The sequence below is a fragment of the Lissotriton vulgaris genome, chromosome 10 (genome assembly GCF_964263255.1).
Source record: "Lissotriton vulgaris chromosome 10, aLisVul1.2, whole genome shotgun sequence".
Classification (NCBI taxonomy): Eukaryota; Metazoa; Chordata; class Amphibia; order Caudata; family Salamandridae; genus Lissotriton; species Lissotriton vulgaris.
This window is the reverse complement of record NC_141698.1, coordinates 249,246,739-249,266,120: the sequence shown is the minus strand read 5'-3', so window position 1 is coordinate 249,266,120 and position 19,382 is coordinate 249,246,739. Positions and strand designations below refer to the sequence as shown.

General features: G+C 46.4%; 2 pseudogenes; both read left to right on the top strand.

Moving 5' to 3' along the window:
• Positions 1-944: 944 nt before the first annotated feature.
• LOC147685050 (18S ribosomal RNA) lies at positions 945-1,632 on the top strand (annotated as a pseudogene; the record flags this gene model as incomplete).
• Positions 1,633-2,040: 408 nt separating this feature from the next.
• On the top strand, positions 2,041-4,370 carry LOC147685049 (28S ribosomal RNA; annotated as a pseudogene).
• Positions 4,371-19,382: the final 15,012 nt, after the last annotated feature.

The following is a 19,382-nucleotide window of genomic DNA, read 5'->3' as shown; positions in this document are numbered from 1 at the left end:
GAGAGATCATCATACAGTTTGACATCGGATTAAGGACTTATGCTGTGTAGCATAGCCGAACTCACTGTCGATCAGAGACGATACTGGACCTTTCAGCAGAATTGCCTTTGAGGAGGTGAAAGAAGTAACTTCCTTCGGACTTCTCCCCACCGACACGCAAGTACTGTTAATGGGGAATGGGTTTAAGCACTCTGCTATGTTGCGGTGGGGTTCAATTCTGGAGAGGGAGCCTGAGAAACGGCTACCACATCCAAGTAAGGCTGCAGGCGCGCAAATTACCCACTCCTGACTCGGGGAGGTAGTGACGAAAAATAACAATACAGAACTCTTTCGAGGCCCTGTACTTGGAATGAGTACACTTTAAATCCTTTAACGAGGATCCGTTGGAGGGCAAGTCTGGTGCCAGCAGCCGCAGTAATTACAGCTCCAATAGTGTATATTAAAGTTGCTGCAGATAAATAGCTCGTAGTTGGATCTTGGGATCGAGCTGGTGGTCCGCCGCGAGATGAGCTACCGCCTGTCCCAGCCCCTGCCTCTCGGCGCCCCCTTGATGCTCTTGACTGAGTGTCCTGGGGGTCTGCAGCGTTTACTTTGAATTAGAGTGTTCAAAGCAGGCCGGTCGCCTGAATACTTCAGCTAGGAATAATGGAATAGGAATCCGGTTTTATTTTGTTGGTTTTCGGAACTGGGGCCATGATTAAGAGGGACGGCCGGGGCATTCGTATTGTGCCGCTAGAGGTGAAATTCTTGGACCGGCACAAGACTAACCAAAGAGAAAGCATTTGCCAAGAATGTTTTCATTAATCAAGAACGTAAGTCGGAGGTTCGAAGACGATCAGATACCGTCGTAGTTCTGACCATAAACGATGCTGAATAGCGATCCAGCAGCGTTATTCCCATGACCCGCCGAGCAGCTTCCGGGAAACCAAAGTCTTTGGGTTCAGGGGAGAGTATGGTTGCAAAGCTGAAACTTAAAGGAATTGACGGAAGGTCACCACCAGGAGTGGAGCCTGTGGCTTAATTTGACTCAAAACTAGAAACCTCAGCCGGCCTGGACACGGAAAGGATTGACAGATTGATAGCTCTGTGGGTGGTGGTGCATGGCAGTTCTTAGTTGGTGGAGCGATTTGTCTGGTTAATTCCGATAAAGAAAGAGACTCCTCCATGCTATCTAGTAACGCGACCCCCAGCGGTGGGCGTCCAGCTTCTTAGAGGGACAAGTGGCATTCAGCCACATGAGATCGAGCAATAACAGGTCTGTGATGCCCTTAGATGTCCGGGGCTGCACACGCGCTACACTGAACGGATCAGCGTGTGTCTACCCTTCGCCGACAGGTGTGGGTAACCTGCTGAACCCCGTTCATGAAAGGGATTGGGGATTGGGGATTGCAATTATTTCCCATGAACGAGGAATTCCCAGTAAGTGCAGGTCATAAGCTTGCGTTGATTATGCCCCTGCCCTTTGTACACACCGCCCGTCGCTACTACCGATTGGATGGTTTAGTGAGGTCCTCAGATCAGGCCCGCTGTGGTCAGCAATGGCCCCGGCGGAGCGCCGAGAAGATGATCAAACTTGACTTTCTAGAGGAAGTAAAAGTCGTAACAAGGTTTCCGTAGGTGAACCTGCGGAAGGATCATTAACGGCGGAGTGGCCCGAGTGACCGACGGCACCAGCCTGAAGCCCTTGACCCCCTCTTGCGAGCACGCACCCTAGGCACAAGGCCCGGCCCTGCCCTGGTGCCCCCGGCTGGCGGAGCGGTCCGCGGCCGCATGAGGTGCTCGAGTTTAGGACTGGTACTTCGGCGGGCCTCTTCCCCTCCGAGGAGGGCACGACTGATGCGTGAGGGACCGGGCGTGGGGGGCATCCCCCGTCCCCGTCCCCTGTCCCTCTCCGAGATGGAACCCAAGTTCACCCAGCACAGACCCCCCCACCGCGGGGTGGCGGGGTTAAACGAATGGCAGTGCATCCCTGGGCCCCCACCACTCCCTCGAAAGGCCCAGGGAACCCCCTTTGATGCTCCAGCATCATTCTTCCGACTACGACCTCAGATCAGACGTGGCGACCCACTGAATTTAAGCATATTACTAAGCGGAGGAAAAGAAACTAACCAGGATTACCCCAGTAACAGCGAGTGAAGAGGGAAGAGCCCAGCGCCGAATCCCCGCCCTGTGGCGGGGGCTGGAAATGTGGCGTTCAGAAGAACGAATCCCCGGCGTCGCTCAGGGGGCCCATGTCCTTTTGATCAAGGCTCACCCGGCGGACAGTGTTAGGCCAGCAGCGGCCCCCGGCGTGCCGGGATCGGGTCTTCTCGAAGTCGGGTTGCTTGGGAATGCAGCCCAAAGTAGGTGGTAAACTCCAATTAAGGCTAAATACAGGCACGATTCCGATAGCTAACAATTACTGTAAGGGAAAGTCGAAAAGAACTTTGAAGAGAGAGTTCTGTCCAGAGGTAAATGGGTGGGGTCCGTGCATTCCGCCCGGAGGATTCAATATGGTGGGAAGGTCGGTGTCCCGGGAGTTCCAGATCCCCTCCGCGGGACCAGGGCCCGGGCCCTACCCGGGCCGGGTCGACTGGGAAGGCTTTGGGGTGGCAGGTGGGCCTCCGCTCTGGCAGAGGGTGTTACATCCCCCCTGGCAGCAGCTTCGCCGCCGTGTCCGTGGGGCCTAGGGAGATTCAACTGCCTCCGCGCCCTCCCCCGGGCACCCGTCCCCGGCCACCCCTCGGGGCACGGACTGTTCTCAGTGCGCCACAACTGCGTCGCACTGCCTGGCGCGGAGGCCCAAGCCGGGCGCCAGGGGTCTGCGGTGATGTCGGTTCCCCACCCGACCCGTCTTGAAACACGAACCAAGGAGTCTAACACGTGCGCGAGTCGGAAGGCGAGGCGAAACCATGTTGTGCAATGAAGGTGAGGTGGGATCCCGCAGTGCTTCCACCGTGGGCGCACCACCGGCCCGTCTCGCCCGCTCTGTCGGGGAGGTGGAACATGAGCGTGCGCGATAGGACCCGAAAGATGGTGAACTATGCCTGGACAGGGAAACTCTGGTGGAGGTCCGTAGCGGTCCTGAAGTGCAAATCGGTCGTCCGACCTGGGTATAGGGGCGAAAGACTAATCGAACCATCTAGTAGCTGGTTCCCTCCGAAGTTTCCCTCAGGATAGCTGGCGCTCTGAGCCCCCAGTTTTATCTGGTAAAGCGAATGATTAGAGGTCTTGGGGCCGAAATGATCTTAACCCATTCTCAAACTTTACATGGGTAAGAAGCCCGGCACGCTGGCGTGGGGCCGGGCATGGAATGCGAGTGCCTAGTGGGCCACTTTTGGTAAGCAGAACTGGCTCTGCGGGATGAATCGAACGCCGGGTTAAGGCGCCCGATGCCGACGCTCATCAGACCTCAGTATAGGTGTTGGTTGATATAGACTATGGTACAGAATAAGGGGTCCCAGTAACAGTATCACAAATAGACAAACGAAAAAAACACTTAATATCACACTATATAAAAATTCACAAACTAATAGTTGGACACACTGTTATTTATTCACAATGCGCATGTTCATATTTCTTTATAACCAATTTTTTTTAACATAGTTGTTGACGATGCTACAAATTAATGGGTAGGATGGTGGTTGCATCGACTGGTAGAAGGTATTAGCTGGTTTCCCTTTTTATATGATGAGTATTTATAACTCATTTATTATACTGGCTCAGAGCTCTGAAGCCAGACATATTGATTGTTCAAGAATCATAAATTTTTATTTATGTCACGAATGACCTACCTTGCACATTCCCTCCCTACCTTCACTGTCCCTCACCTTTCCCTCTCCTGGGGCACTACAACAAATATGTTTAAAAAAATTGGTTATAAAGAAATATGAACATGCGCATTGTGAATAAATAACAGTGTGTCCTACTATTAGTTTGTGAATTTTTATATAGTGTGATATTACGTGTTTTTTTCGTTTGTCTATTTGTGATACTGTTACTGGGACCCCTTATTCTGTACCATATAGCACCCAGGTCCCTAGTGACTTTATTGGGTAAAGCCCCCCTTATTCAATGTGGTTGATATAGACAGCAGGACAGTGGCCATGGAAGTCGGAATCCGCTAAGGAGTATGTAACAACTCACCTGCCGAATCAACTAGCCCTGAAAATGGATGGAGCTGGAGCGTCGGGCCCATAACCGGCCGTTGCAGGTGCTGAGAGCCGCGGGGGCTAAGCCGGGATGAGAAGGAGGGCCGCTGCTTTGAGCACAGAAGCCCGGGGCGAGGGCCTGGGTGGAGCCGCCGCAGGTGCAGATCTTGGTGGTAGTAGCAAATACGTTCAACAAAAAGTTGGGGAGGGTCTAAGGGCAGGTTTACCGACCAACCAGATATAAGCCCCGGACTCAATACACAACAACAAATAATATCTGGGGGTCGAAGAAAGGGTCAGTAAGTCTAGCAGGAAGGACCACTATACCAAATGCATGCAAAACAGTATCAGTGAGAAACAATAGATAGTGACCGGTCAAGTCAAGACTCAAGAGTACATGGAGAAAAATGTATTGTTCCCATCAGAAGCCACACTGTACCGCCCTTGTTGTCATCATTTGGGATCTCCTTACCCAGGAGACAAGACGGCCAGTAAGTAATTACCGTGACCGAGATGTGATGTGAGGGCAGAGCAGAAGGGTATGATAGTGGCTAATGACAAAAGCAGTGTATGGTGATTGGAGTGAAAAGGTGAAGGGTAATAGTAAAATTAGGTGAATTGGGTGGAAAAAAGAAAATTTATTAATATCCCCCAATCCCTAAGATTAAAAGGCAGGTGTGGGTGCAGGTTTTAAATAATAACCGCACTTAATGGTGGTCGACATGTTTCTGCATTTCACAAGAAAAGATTTTCTAATGCATTCTTCAGGACCTAAAAAGGTACACTACTGCTTTGTAAATTTAAATAAGATGAAATAATAAAAGATATCACCTGGACATCCAGGCGTACTCAACCGTATACTGTTAGTGCATAATGGTAAGGGATCCAACATGTAAAACAAACAGACAAACAAACAAAGAAACAAAATAGGACACTTAATGTTATTCACATTGTTTCTGTTTGTAATCATAATGGCATTGCAATATGTTCATTCATACTAGGACATAATCTCAAGTATACACTCACCCTTATGTGTAGGTTGAGAGGCTTCACCCCACCTGGCTGCAGCGCAGGTAAAAGGAGCACCGCTCTGGGGATAATCATATTGTGTTTACAGAGCGGTTAATTATGTGACACTAGACAAAACAAAGTGAAAATAGAGTGTACTTCGAGACGAGAGGTAGTCTAGACCTCTTATAAAATCAAGTGGTGACATGGCTAGGCGTGACCGCCGTTATCTATCATAGTCAGTGAAAACGAACACCCAACGTTGGTATGTTTGGGTTTATCGCATTATGTTTAAGGGCGAGAAAATGTACTCGCTGAGCGCTGAAACCGGGCATAAAAATGAGTTGCTCTAATGGTATGCCCAAAGGCTGAGCTCATTTAGAAAAACAGTGAAGATGTTAATAAAAACAGTGAAGATTTTAAAGTGCGAAATACAGCTGTAGGGTACCCAATTATGTGATCATAAATCCAGTCTGAGCTCATTTACAATCACAGTAAGTATTTAGTGGTATGAAATGCCGCTGTATAGTACATAGTCAGAAAGAGGGAATACGTCCCGTATGGCTGTTCATTGTTAAATGCCAACACTCGTTGATCGTGAGCTTATTACCACGGAGACCTGTTATACATAGAAAGCGCTCCGTGTAAACATTGTTTTGAAAGCGCACAAGCAATTCGAAGTGAGTACGATACTTGCAACGCTTTGTATCTTGAGAGCGGAGTGCGATACTTGCAACGCTTTGTATCTTAAGAGCGGAGTTGCCTTTAGCGGCGTATGTTCCTCCGTATCCGCGTTAGGAAAGAGAAAGAAAAGAAAAGAAAAAACGCCACGCGCATTGAGAAAGCAGTTCGCGCAGCGCTCACTCACCTCTCCGTCGGTGTCTCCGGGCAGTCTTCAGTACTGCTCGGGGGGGCGCCGATCGCGGAGTGAGATGATGTTTTGAATGATTGTAACTCTTCAGACATCACGTGACAAGAGCAGTCACGTGGTGCTGGGGATTCTGGGAGATGTAGTTAGCTACCCATTTCTGCCTTTAATTAAGGGCAAAAAAATGCTCTAAGGCTGCACAACAGAGTGTATATATGTACATTGCTCAAAACACACTCCGTGGTATTAAAGATCACATATTCCACGGCATTAGTGTCAAAATGTACACATACTGGAGCGTGGCTGCTAGATAGCTTTCTACAAAGTGTTAGCGGACGATGTATAGTGACATTATACAGGGCACCATTCAAAGGGACATCCAGGGTATAGGCTCATTGAGGCCCTCCTTGTCGCTGTTAAGGCGGTATACCCATTTTTGTTCAATTTTGAACAGAAAACGGCTGACATCCGCACATGAGTCAGGAATGTGTGGTTGCTCAAGGACTGTCCAGTAAAACTCTTCAGGACCATGACCCTTCTCCAGAAAGTGTGCGGTGAGTCGGGTTGCTTGTTTCCGGCACCGCACTGTGCTTTTGTGTTCCTGGATGCGTGTCCGTATCTTTCTGGTTGTCATGCCGACATACTGTAATTGGCATGGACATTTGATCAAGTAAATCAAGTTACTGCTGTTGCAATTCGTAAACTTGTTTTGTATCCATGGGCGGTTGGTGCCGATATCGATCTCAGTGGACTTGTTGGTCTGGGGACAGACGGTACAACTCCCACACGGATGGTGTCCTACCACGGGCGGTAGGTCCCATAGGGTACCCACTTGCCTCACCTCCTTATTGCGTGGGCGTGTGTGGACCAGTTGGTCTTTTAAGTTCGGTCCTCTCTTGTAGGCAAACATGGGCTGGGGGATGTCGTCACCTCCAGTTTTGAGGATAGACCAGTGTTTCCTTATGATTTTTTGCAACTGGTTTGATCGACTGTTAAAGGTGTTAACGAAAGCAATACGATCCGTTTTCTCTTTTGGAGGGTGGACTTCAAGTAGGGCCTCCCTGTTGTTATTTGAGGCCCTCTTTTTTGACCGGCGGATGATTTTCTTGGGGTATTGTTTCTCCTTCAGTTGAGCCTCCAAATTTCTAGAGTGCACTTCAAAAGATTCCTTATTAGAGCAGTTCCTCTGCACCCTGAGAAACTGGCCAAAAGGTAGGTTGTCTCTCAGGGCTCGTGGATGGCAGCTGTCGTATCGCAAAAGTGCGTTCTTGGCCATAGGTTTGCGATATAACTCCGATTCAATGCCAGTGGGAGTGGCATGCAACTTCAGGTCCAGGAAAGCCAGAGATGTTCTGCTGTGCTCAATGGTGAACTTAAGATATGCATTCTTGCCGTTCAACCAACTGTGAAATGACATGAGATTTTCTTCCGTGCCACGCCACACCACCAGGATGTCATCAATATAGCGTTTCCATACATGTATTGATGATAGATATGGATTGGTGGTTGCTAGGACATCTTGTTGCTCAAAGTAGAGCACGTACAAGTTCGCCAGGCTCGGCGCGAAAACACTGCCCATGCTGGTCCCGGACGTTTGCAGATAGAATGTATCCTCAAAGCGGAAGTAGTTTTCCTTCATAGCAATTTCTGCTAGATGCATGATGAAGGGTGTTGGAGTGATGGATTGATGGTTGTTCTGCTCCAGAAGTGTACCCACTACTTCTAAGGTCTCAGTTTGGGGGATCGATGTGTAAAGGGACTCTACATCGAACGATACTAAGATGTCGGTTTCGATGTTATATTGTATCGTTGGAAGGAGTCTTTGGACATCTTTAGTGTCTTGGAGAAAGGTTGGCATTGCTTTAACCATTGGGTTGAGAAAGTGGTCGACAAAGGTCGAGAGGGGTTCTAATATCGACCCAATGCCTGATATAATAGGCCTACCCGGTGGTGGCCTTAGTGGCTTATGCACTTTAGGGAGACAATAGAAGTATGGAATCGTAGGGTGTTTGGTTACCAGATACTGCCCTTCTTGTGATGTTATCCATCCCTCACTTGTGGCTTCCTCTACCAAGGCGCTTATTTTGGTTTGTAGCCCTTCTGTTGGATCCGATCTCAACGGTAGGTAGGATTTGCGGTCACTTAGTTGCCGGAGGCATTCATTTCTATACATCTCGGTATCTAGGATAACGGTGGCTCCGCCTTTGTCGGCCGGCTTGATGGTAATTTTGTCGTTGGAGGTTAGTGAGCGCAAGGCTTGCTGTTCATCCCTGGAAAGATTCATGAAGGGCTTGACCTCTCTTCTGTACAGGTTTGTGACGTCATTCTCCACAGCTGCTTCAAAAGTCAGAACTTTGGGTGGTAAGGTGGCACTTGGTGGATTGAACGAGGAGGGTCTCTTCAAACCAGTGTTGTTGTCTTTGGTGATGGTTTCCAAGTTGATCGATTTAGTGAAGAAATAGTGCAACCTTATTTTCCTAAACAGCTGAGATAGTTCAATTTGAGCCAGAAAAGGATCACCTTTCTGGGTTGCTACGAATCCCAAGCCTTTGTTTAAGAGGCGCTCTTCATTGGTAGAGAGTGTGTGTGAGCTGAGGTTGATCACGATGCCGTCTGGTTGCTTGTTCCCGCAGCGTCTTGGGGGACTTTCTTCCCGCTGCGTAGATCCATCCTCGATTGTTGTGGGGTATTCGTGTCCGTGTTCCAATGAACTTGTTGTGGCACTACTCCTTGTCTCCTCCTGCCTCTGCCTCGTCTCTGGCCAAACCCTAAAAAAGGAAAAGACCCCGGGCCTTGTTGCATTTGTGGTGGGCAGAAGGGCGGGCCCATTTGCGGAGGGCAGTTTGGTCCCATCATCCAAGGGTTAATAGGCCACCATGGTTGGAAATTGCTAAAGTTCTGTGGTTGGTTTCTCCAATTTCTCCTGTTCCCACGACCCCTAGGGGCTTGGTTAGACGATCCAGTTTGTGATGTGTCTGAGTCACTGGAGGTCCCATCTGAACTAGAGGTGCCATATGTGGAGCCACCCTTTTTGCCACTTCGATTGAATGTAGGCGCTGTATAAGTGTCGCTACTATATGGGTACACTTTCTCCATGGAAAATCTCGCGAAGTCCTTTTTGAACTTCTCTAATTTCGTAGATAAGATAGATTCCTTGAAATCTTTATTGCTCTTATCCGTATCATCCTGTCCCTTTTTGAATTGTCCACTTTTTAAAGTGGTTTTAATCTGGCCCTCAAGAACCTGAATTTCAATTAGGATGGTATCCGCAATTCTTTTCGCGGTTTTGATGATCAGGACCAGCCAATCCCTCGTACATCTCCAAGCTATCATGGCCCAATCCTTGAGAAATTCCTTGTCGTCAAGGAAAAGGCGTGGTGCATTGTTGACAATGAGGCCTGTGGGAGCACAGTTGCCTCGGAGGTATTGTGCCATGATCATACCATGGACGGAAGTTCTGGAGTGGGACTTCTTTAGGATTAGGACTTTATTCCAACTATCATCATTGTTTGTTGCCTGAGGTGGAACAGGGACATTATCTAATAGGCTAGGATTTTCGTCTAAGATATTTTGTACTTCTGCGCTTTCAAAAGCCAAACCCCAGTTGGTGGCCATCGTTTGAAATGACAGATGAGGCGGGCAAACCACAAAGCGAAATTCTCGAAGTACACTCTATTACATTGGTGACCAGAATAGTCAACCAGTATTAAAAAAGACCCACAGCCTTAGCTGTACTAGTAACACGTTCAACAAAAAGTTGGGGAGGGTCTAAGGGCAGGTTTACCGACCAACCAGATATAAGCCCCGGACTCACTGATACTGTTTTGCATGCATTTGGTATAGTGGTCCTTCCTGCTAGACTTACTGACCCTTTCTTCGACCCCCAGATATTATTTGTTGTTGGGTAGTAGCAAATATTCAAACGAGAACTTTGAAGGCCGAAGAAGGGTTCCATGTGAACAGCAGTTGAACATGGGTCCGTCGGTCCTAAGAGATGGACGAACACCATTCGGAGGGATGGGCGATGGCCTCTGTTGCCCTCGGCAGATCGAAAGGGAGTTGGGTTCAGATCCCCAAACCCGGAGTGGCGGAGACGGGCGCCCTTGCAGCGTCCAGTGCGGTAGTGCAAACGATCCCGGAGAAGCCGGCGGGAGCCCCGGGGAGAGTTCTCTTCTCTTTGTGAAGGGCAGGGCGCCCTGGAATGGGTTCGCCCCGAGAGAGGTGCCCGAGCCTTGGAAAGCGTCGCGTTTCCGGTGGTGTCCGATGTGCTCTCGCTGGTCCTTGAAAATCCGGGGGAGATGGTGTAAATCTTGCGCAGGGCCGTACCCTTATCCGCAGCAGGTCTCCAAGGTGAACAGCCTCTGGCATGTTGGAACAATGTAGGTAAGGGAAGTCGGCAAGTCAGAACCGTAACTTCGGGATAAGGATTAGCTCTAATGGCTGGGTCGGTCGGGCTTGGGGGCGAAGCGGGGCTGGGCGCACGCCGCGGCTGGACGAGGCGTCTCCCTCCGGGGTGGCGGCGACTCTGAACACGAGCTGGGCCCTTCCTGAGGATCGCCCCAGCTGCGGTGGTCGCCTCTCCCCGTGCCCCCTCCCCAGTTAAGATGGCGTAAGGAGGTACTGTCTTTCCCAGAAATCATTAACCTCTTCACCGAATTTGACAAACCAGCACCCGCTTCCAACAATGCACCAAAGCAACAACGATTCAGATCACGATATAGGCCCTAGTTCACCCGCCGTAGCAGAAGACACAACAATAGACCTCAGCAAATCCATCGAGTTTGTGGCCTCCTTAGCCAAGAATGACATTGGTAAAGCAAATTTTGAAAATCTACCCGATGTTTATGAGGTCAGCAAGGATGTAATAACAAAGAAAAGTGACAACACAGGAAAAGTCACTTATTGGAAGTACCCAAATGAAAAATATAAATATGACTTGTGTGTAGACATAATGGAAACTTTTAAAGAACTGATAAAACATGTCTCCAACAAGCACAAAGGCTTCTATCTCAAAACGTACTGTTCAAAATGTGACAAAGAAGCGGAATACCACAATATTGCATGCCAATATGCCAAATGTAAAGGAAGACCTCAAAAAGGAGAGCTGCCATTCCTGTGCAGCTTCTGTGACCTCAGATTTGGAACAAAAATTGGTGTTTCTCAACATGTTAGGCATGCGCATTCAAGAGCGCAAAATGAGGGTAGCTCTAGCAAGCAGCAAACAGTCAAAAAAATGGGCACAGGAAGAAATACTGATACTAGCAGAATTGAAAAAAGTATATGAAAATAAGAGGAACATTAATGCGCTGACGGTTCCACATTTTGACAATAAAACAGGAAACAAATTGCAGAAAAAATAAGGGATAGAAGAGATAAAAGCAAAAATTCTGCAAAAGATGTACTGCAAGCATCAAATGTTTCTGAAAATGACTCTTGCGATGAACCAGATGTTACAATGGAAGTAACAACAGAAAAGCGCAGAGACTTTATCAATCACAAACGTGCGCAAAAAATCAAGAACTTTGATGAGCTGGAAGACAGAATCACAGAAATTGAGAAGTACACCCAAAACGTAGAGCAACACGATGCTGCTATGGATCTGATGGATGAGGTAGTGACTTATATCGCAGAAAACACCACTGATATAAGTCCTACACCAGCAGGTGTACCAACAAATGAACCAGCAAGTGAACTCAATAATGAGCCTATGAACTCTGCTCAAGATGAGCACCAGAAGGCCTCAGTAGGGAACAAGATAACAAGAAAAGACAAGAAAAGCGGAAGGCTGAATCGGACACACAAGAAAAATTATGCCAAAGCAAAGGGCAGCTATAAAGAATACCAGGCAATGTTTCAAAAAGACAAAAAGAAAATCGGCAGGATTATCACTGATGGGGCAGAAGATGGCACTTGCCAAATCAGTGCTGATGAAATCTTTCAATATTACAAAAACATAATTAAGAAAGAAAACAAGAAACATCCTAATTTCATGCAGATTGATCGGATACCAGAGAATTATGAAATTAGAAATCTATGTAAAGAAATAACACTGCTCGAAATAACTCATGCCTTTGAGAACTCCAATTTAAAGAAAGCAGTGGGGCCGGATAAGATTGGTCTGAATGACTTGTATAAAGTGCAAAGCAGACAACCAATACTGCTGCCCAGAATTCTATTGTCTTGGTTGATGATGAGAAGAGTACCAGAAATTATCAAAAAGAACCGATCAATTATGATACCCAAGAATGTACCTATTAATGAACTTAAAAAAATCAGTAACTGGCATCCAATTACCATCTGTACTGCATTCATGAAGTTATTCACAAAAACATTAACTAAAAGACTCTCTTTTTTTGTTGAATTGAAGACAAGACAAAAAGGCTTTATGAAGGTGAGAGGTTGTCTCGAGAATCTGACTCTCCTGCAAAATATCATAAAAGGGGCACGAAAAAACAGTCACTCATTAGCAGTTGCGTTCATAGATATATCGAAAGCCTTCGACTCTGTCAGTCATGGTCACATTATACAGAGTCTTGCAAGGCCAAGAGTTCCATCATACATCAGAGACATAATAAAAGACTTGTACACTGAATCAACAACATCTTTTAAGGGAAAGAACAACGAAGCAACTCCTGAAATAACAATGAATTCTGGGGTCAAACAAGGTGAGTCTTTATCCCCACTACTATTTAACGTTGCCATGGATCCTCTGATCTGTGATCTTCAGAAAAACGGTAAGGGCTTCACATTTGGATCAGATGGTCTTATTGAGCCTTTGCCGATGGCATCGCAGTACTCAGCAGTACCTGGGAAGGATTGAGTACAAATCTGAAAATCATTGAAAAGTTCAGTAAAAATACAGGATTAAAACTTAATGTAAAAAAGACACATGGATTTTATATCAGTCACCATAAAGATAAAATCCTGGTTAACAACTGTAAACCATGGCAATTTGAAAAAGAAAATATTGAAAATATTCATCCAGAAGAAAGTGAGAGATACCTCGGATTGAACTTTGATCCACACACTGGTCATACATGCAACAACCCAATTAATGAGGTTCTTGTCAATTGGGCTCAAAAACTTAATAATCTACCACACAGAAAATAGAAATTTTGTGTCAGTACTTGGTACCTAAACTATCATTCAAGTTGGAAATGCAGGAACAGAAGCAAAAACCATAAATGCTCTGGATCAAACAATAACAAAAGTATGTCAAACACTTTCTACACCTTCTTGCATACACATGTGATGGTCTCCTATACTCAAAAAGATCATTTGGGTGCCTCAGTATACCAAAAGTATGTACACAAATTGGTCTCAATAAAGTCAATAGTTTATTGTATCTCAGGGCAGCTCCAGATCTGTACATACCGCATTTGTTCATGTATGCAGGAGAAGTAATAAATGAAAAAATTGATAAACATCATCAAAACGCACAAACTTAACATTTCAGACAGTGGGTTTCTGAGTTATGATTTGAATTTGTTAGCAACATATGATTGGAGAAAAGAAGAATTTGAGAAATGGGCAAATCTCCCTGTCCAAGGTGACGGTATAAAATATTTAGCAAGTAATCCAAACTCAAACTTCTGGATCAGCAAGCATAACAAAATGAAAAAAAAACAATACATAGCTGCGCTGATATTAAGAGCCAATGTTTTATCTACTAGGGAATCTATCACTAAAGGAAGAAATCGTACACTTGCTACTTGCATGAGCCCCCCTTCCTGCAAGCCATCAGAGGGTCCAGGCGCTGAGGACGGGGTCCACCGGGTCACGGGGTGGCTCTCCCTGTCCTGGCTAGGGTTCAGAAGCTAGGACCAGTGCGGGGCTTGAGCTCTGTCCGGCAGGCCCCGTGGTGCGTGAGCCCCCCATCCTGCAAGCCATCTGAGGGTCCAGGAGCTGGGGACGGGGGTCCACCAGGGCCCGGGGAGGCTTTCCCGGGCCTGGCAAAGCTAGGACCGGGCCCGGGGCTTGAGCTCAGTCCAGCGGGCCGCAGGGTGCGTGAGCCACCCGTCCTGCAAGCCAGCGGAGGGTCCAGTCGCTGGTGTCGGGGGTCCGCCAGGCCCCGGGAGGCTCTCCCCAGCCTGGCTAGGGTTCGGAAGCTGGGACCGGGCCCATCGCTCGTGCTGCGTCCGGCGGGCCAGGGTGCGGGAGACCCCTGCCTGCAAGCCAACCGAGGGTCTGGGCGCTGGGGACGGGGGTCCACTGGGGCCGGGCAGGCTCTCCCCGGCCTGGCTGCTTTCAGAATCAGGGACTGGGCCGGGGAGCAGGGTTGGCTGGCTTCATCCACTACGCTGTCAGAGCGTAGTTTTCTGCCCACCCTTAGTTTTTACTAGCTATTGAACCTTTTTTCTGTCACTTACATAACTTTGCAGTATTGAAACCTGCTTTTATATTACAGGATTAGAGCCACCTACTGTAAGATGCACTAGAACAGACACTAACGAACAATTCCCAGCACAAATTAATCACACGATTATACAATGCTATGCAAGTTGCTTTCCTTATTGCCATACACAAGTTGGTCGAGGGTGGGAGCGAGGAATTACTTACACCCCTGACCGAGGAACAATGGAAGTTTTGCTGTGGGCAGATAGAGATGCTTCCCCCAAACTACAGACTCTGTTTGATTCACTTTAAATTCCTACATAGATACTATAGAACACCCGCTCAGCTTTTACGTGTGGGGATTCGCGAAGATGCTAAATGTTGGAGATGTAATTCATCACACGCCCCCTTTTTACATATGGCCTGGCATTGTCCTCAGATAACGCAATATTGGGTGGAGAGCAGTGGCGTCACTAGGGGGGTGCGGGGGTGCTGACTGCACCGGGTAACACTAGCACATGGAGTGACACCAATCTGGTTACGCTGTTCTAGATGGCGAGACCCCGCGAGCACACTACAAAACCTTTTCACACAAAGAGGTCAGAGCAGCCGAGAAGAGATATGTCAGGTAGGAAACAGGTTGCTGTGCTAGCAGGGCAAAGAGAGGTGTGCTTTGCAGTGCACAGAGGATGTTTGCTGTCAGATGATAATTATAACGTCTTTTATTTAGCACACTGGGGTCGTTACTAGGCGCTGTAAATAACATATGTTACTATTACTTAATGGTATCCAACGTATTTGACTCGGAAGGATGGGAAGATGAACCCGTCTATCCATGACTCGAATCCTTACCGTCAGCTCACTGAGGATATTAGTAATGGACGTTAACTTGCTGAGCCACCATTCGCAGTCTTTTAGTTTCCTTTGTGGAGTATGCTGCTGTCACATAAATGCTACACCAAACAATCCAATCTCGAATGGTGAAGGCAATCGAAGCAAGACCATGTCACGAGAGAACCCCACACCTCCATTTCATTGGTTACACGTATCAAACAAAAGTGAGTAATTTTGCCTTGTCCAAATGATTAAAGCCATAATAACCGTAATCGGCTTCCTTGTTACCAAAACCATCCAAGAGGCCAAGAATTGAATGAGCATAAAAATCTGAAGTGGTCTCTCCACCTACAGCAGAGTTGGTGCATGCTAGAGAGTGGAGATGTCTCGCCAAGGGTATATGGAGGTGGGTACATATACATAGTAACCTCCAACCACACACATCATTACTCATGTAGGGTACTTGAGCAAGGTTTTTCGTTTATGCCAAGAGAGACGCTCCATCCTTGGGCACTCTGAATAATTATAAGCTAAAGGAGTCCCCATGCACACGTCTGGGTGGAGAGAGTAAGAGAAGGAGAAAGAGATCGCCTGTGACAGTGCAGGACACCTCTACTCAAGGTGCAGCTAATTCCAATCTCTCAAAAAGATCAGTCTCTTTGTTAATGTTCGAGTCTATGGCACCTAGTCACGAAGGGATTCTGGAGTAAAATAGTACTCCTGTAGCACCCTTTTATGTACTCTTCTTACATGCCTAAATCCTGAATATTCATGTACAGTTAGTATAAATAGAAAAGATTGTGCCCGCTTTGCACTTTTACAAAAGAACGTTTCTGATTTTTAGGCCGATTCACAAAGCCATGTATAGTCTGTAAAAGTGAAGTTCTGTACTCATAAATGCTTTCTTTTGTGAATCACTACTGTGGTAGTAAACATTTACATTCTGGGACTTGGGAGCTTGATGTGTTGCAGTGTTTGTGTTGGCTGCTGGCCAAACTTTGCAGCCTTGCCTCTGCCATTAAATGGGCCCTCCAGTCCTCTCAGTATTACCTTCTGGGTCGCTCTTTTACTCTGTACACCGACCATGCTCCCTTGATATGGCTGCCATGACACAAGGACACAAACAGTCGCATACTAAGGTGGTTTCTTGCTCTGCAACCCTTTTCCTTTCAGGTCCATCACATGCCCGGAAAGATGCTGACCAATGTGGACTTCCTCTCTCGCACTCCTGTGGACTCTTGGCCGGATCGGTCAAGCCTGGTAGGGGAGTACTGTAAGGAAATGGACTTGGGGGCTTGTGGCGGTTGCCCCGGGGGCACCAAGGAGTCTTGCTTCCTGGTCTCTTCCTCTGTTGCCGGTGTAATACTTCCGGTGCAAGGGGGAGGAGGGACTTTATATTCCAATGGCCCGGAACTGTGGAGGGGAACTCAGATGTAGGGGAGGTGAAAGCAGGAGAGCAGAGGATGACAACACGAAGGAGGACGCGGTAGCGGACACTACGGAAGAGAAAGCACTGGGAGAACAACCAGCACAACCAGAGGCCGGCGGATCCAGAAGGGACACCCTGACCAAGGGCGTGGACAAACGGGAGGTGTGCAGGAGCAAGGATGACTACCAGGAAGCGTGCCGGACGAGGCAGCCTTGGCTCTGTCACAGAGGAGGTCCATGGGGTAAGTCGTGAGAGGATGACACCATGAGTTACCCGCACATGGTGACATCAACCCTAGTGACGCCCCTGGTGGAGAGTTTTGCCTCAGTAAAGGAGATATTAGACCTTAGGCTAGAGCCGTCACCACTTCTGTGTCTCCTAGGATATACAAAAGATACCCCTGCTGAATCTCAACGCCTACTTGCTATGCTGTTTCTGCTGGCGAAGAGACAGGTAGCCATGTCCTGGGGGAGAGCAGGGGTTCCACAAACAAAATCTTGGATTGCTGATGTTACAAACTGTCAGAAACAGCTCAATACGTTCTCAGAGTTGATGCTGGTGGCATCCAGACCCAGTGATATTTGGAGTCCCTTCCAGGATTGGGTTCGAGCTCAGGTCCCAACAGACGTTAGTGCATTTGAGCCTTATGGGTATATCACACTACATTGCATGTATTGTTTAGAGGTGCAGGAGGTTACTTGGAAACCTGTGGCCGTGGGGCCTGTTCGTTTGAGAAGTTATCACCTTCTGCTGTCAATATTGATACTTCCCTTTCGATGTCAGTCTTGCTGATAAAGTGGTGTGTGACGTACATTTTTACCTGTCTTCACATGTGTTCATAATGCTGTACTGGTTTCTCCCTAATGTTGGGGTCTTCGAAATCTTATTGTTGTTTTCTTGCTTCATTTTTTTCCTTTATTCCTTTCATTTTTATTTTTTGCCCTATATTTTTCGACATTGTAGTCGTTGGCTATGCATGATTATGTATTGGACAAGGAAATGGTATTCAATATGCATTAACATACTCTGTATTTCTTTGTTTATACAAAAATAAAAAATAAAAACTTTGCAGCAATGAAAGATTTTACTATTCATACAAAACTATTAACATTTCAGCTTATGCGGATGATATTCCACTATAGACAAGTGAATCCATCACTTCCATACCCATTATAATTAAACTTATTGAAGATAACACCTTGGCTTCTGGTTATACCTTAAACATTAATAAGACTGGATTTTACTATCTAAATATTTATTGTACAGCTGACATGTTAGGTGGCACTGACATCATATGAAACACATATGTGCTCAAGTATTTAGAAATTCATTTTCAAAATAAAGGATGCTGTTAATATGAATTCTAAATAACTAATTTCCACAATTTCACAGAAATTAGACAAATGGTCATCTTTGGAATTACCTTGGTGACGGCAAACTTGAAGCTATAATAATGGTTGTAACCCCACAAATATGATATCTACTGTCCATGTTACCTGTGTCATTTCCAGAAACCGTTTTTTTTTAATATTGATACACTTCTCACTGCATTCCTTTTGACTAATGAACCTTTATGGATTCAATACAAAATATTGCAACTCTCTAAATTGGTATGAGGTTTTGATATTCCTAAACTTTCAGAAACATCACCTCTCCTTTTTAACTGCACAATGGTTTTCAAACCAAGAACCATATCTCATACCCAAATGGGCTCTTCTAGAGAAGAGTTTTGCTAAACGCTTTCCCTTTCCAGCAATTCTTACCCTGGACCTTCGAAAACTAAAGTTTCTCTCCTCAAAATGCAATACAACGTTTCTTGGCTTCTGTGGCTACCCTATTCAAATATATGATTATGTCCTCTAAAAAAGTATCATTATGGTATAATTTAAAAACCAAACTACACACACTAGTGTTCGATTTGAATAAATGGATAGATGCAGGTATATTTTAAATTTCGGACTTTTATCACAACAATGTATGTTTGTCTTTCTCAGATATGCAAGTTGAATTCCACATTCCTACCTCTGAGTACCGTAAATGTTATTTTATACAATGCTATACTAAATACTTGTAACTCCTCTATTCCTCACCCTCACTGCTCTGATATGGAACTTTTCTTTAATATTTATATATTTTCAGGTCATATTGCTTTTAAAACATATATGCTATGGATATGCTGGACACTTACCTGCATGAATCCATCCAAGTAGACAATCATAAATACCTACGTTTTGCTGTGGAGGGAAATCACTTTAAGTTCTGGGTGCTCCCCTCTGGCCTCACCTCGGCGTCAGGCGTTTTTATAAAACGCTTGGCTCCATTGGTGGGTATTTTGCATTCCAGAGGTATTCAAGTGTACCCCTTACTTGATGATTAGTTAATTGCTTCTTCTTCTTTTCCCAAGGCAGAGGAGCCCATTCATCAGGTTTGCTACCTTCTCCAGAAACACAGATTTCTCTTAAATCACAGTAAATGCAACCTTCATCCTTCACAGTTTTTCCAGTTTGTCAGAGCCTTGTTTCAAACAGACATGGGGGAGATTTCTAGTGAACGAAAGGAAAAGCAAACTGACATCCCATCTTTCCCCCCTGCTGGGGAAAAACTGGGTCCCAGCAACATTCTGGTTAATAAGCTAAGGAAAGAAGGCCTCAAAGTTAGAGTTCTTTCCTTGGGGCATATGCATCTCTATCCCTTGGTTCACCATATTCTTCATCTCTGGGATCTAACAACTCAAGATTACAATGCTTTGGTCTTGGTTACCCCAGAGATACTCCAGGAT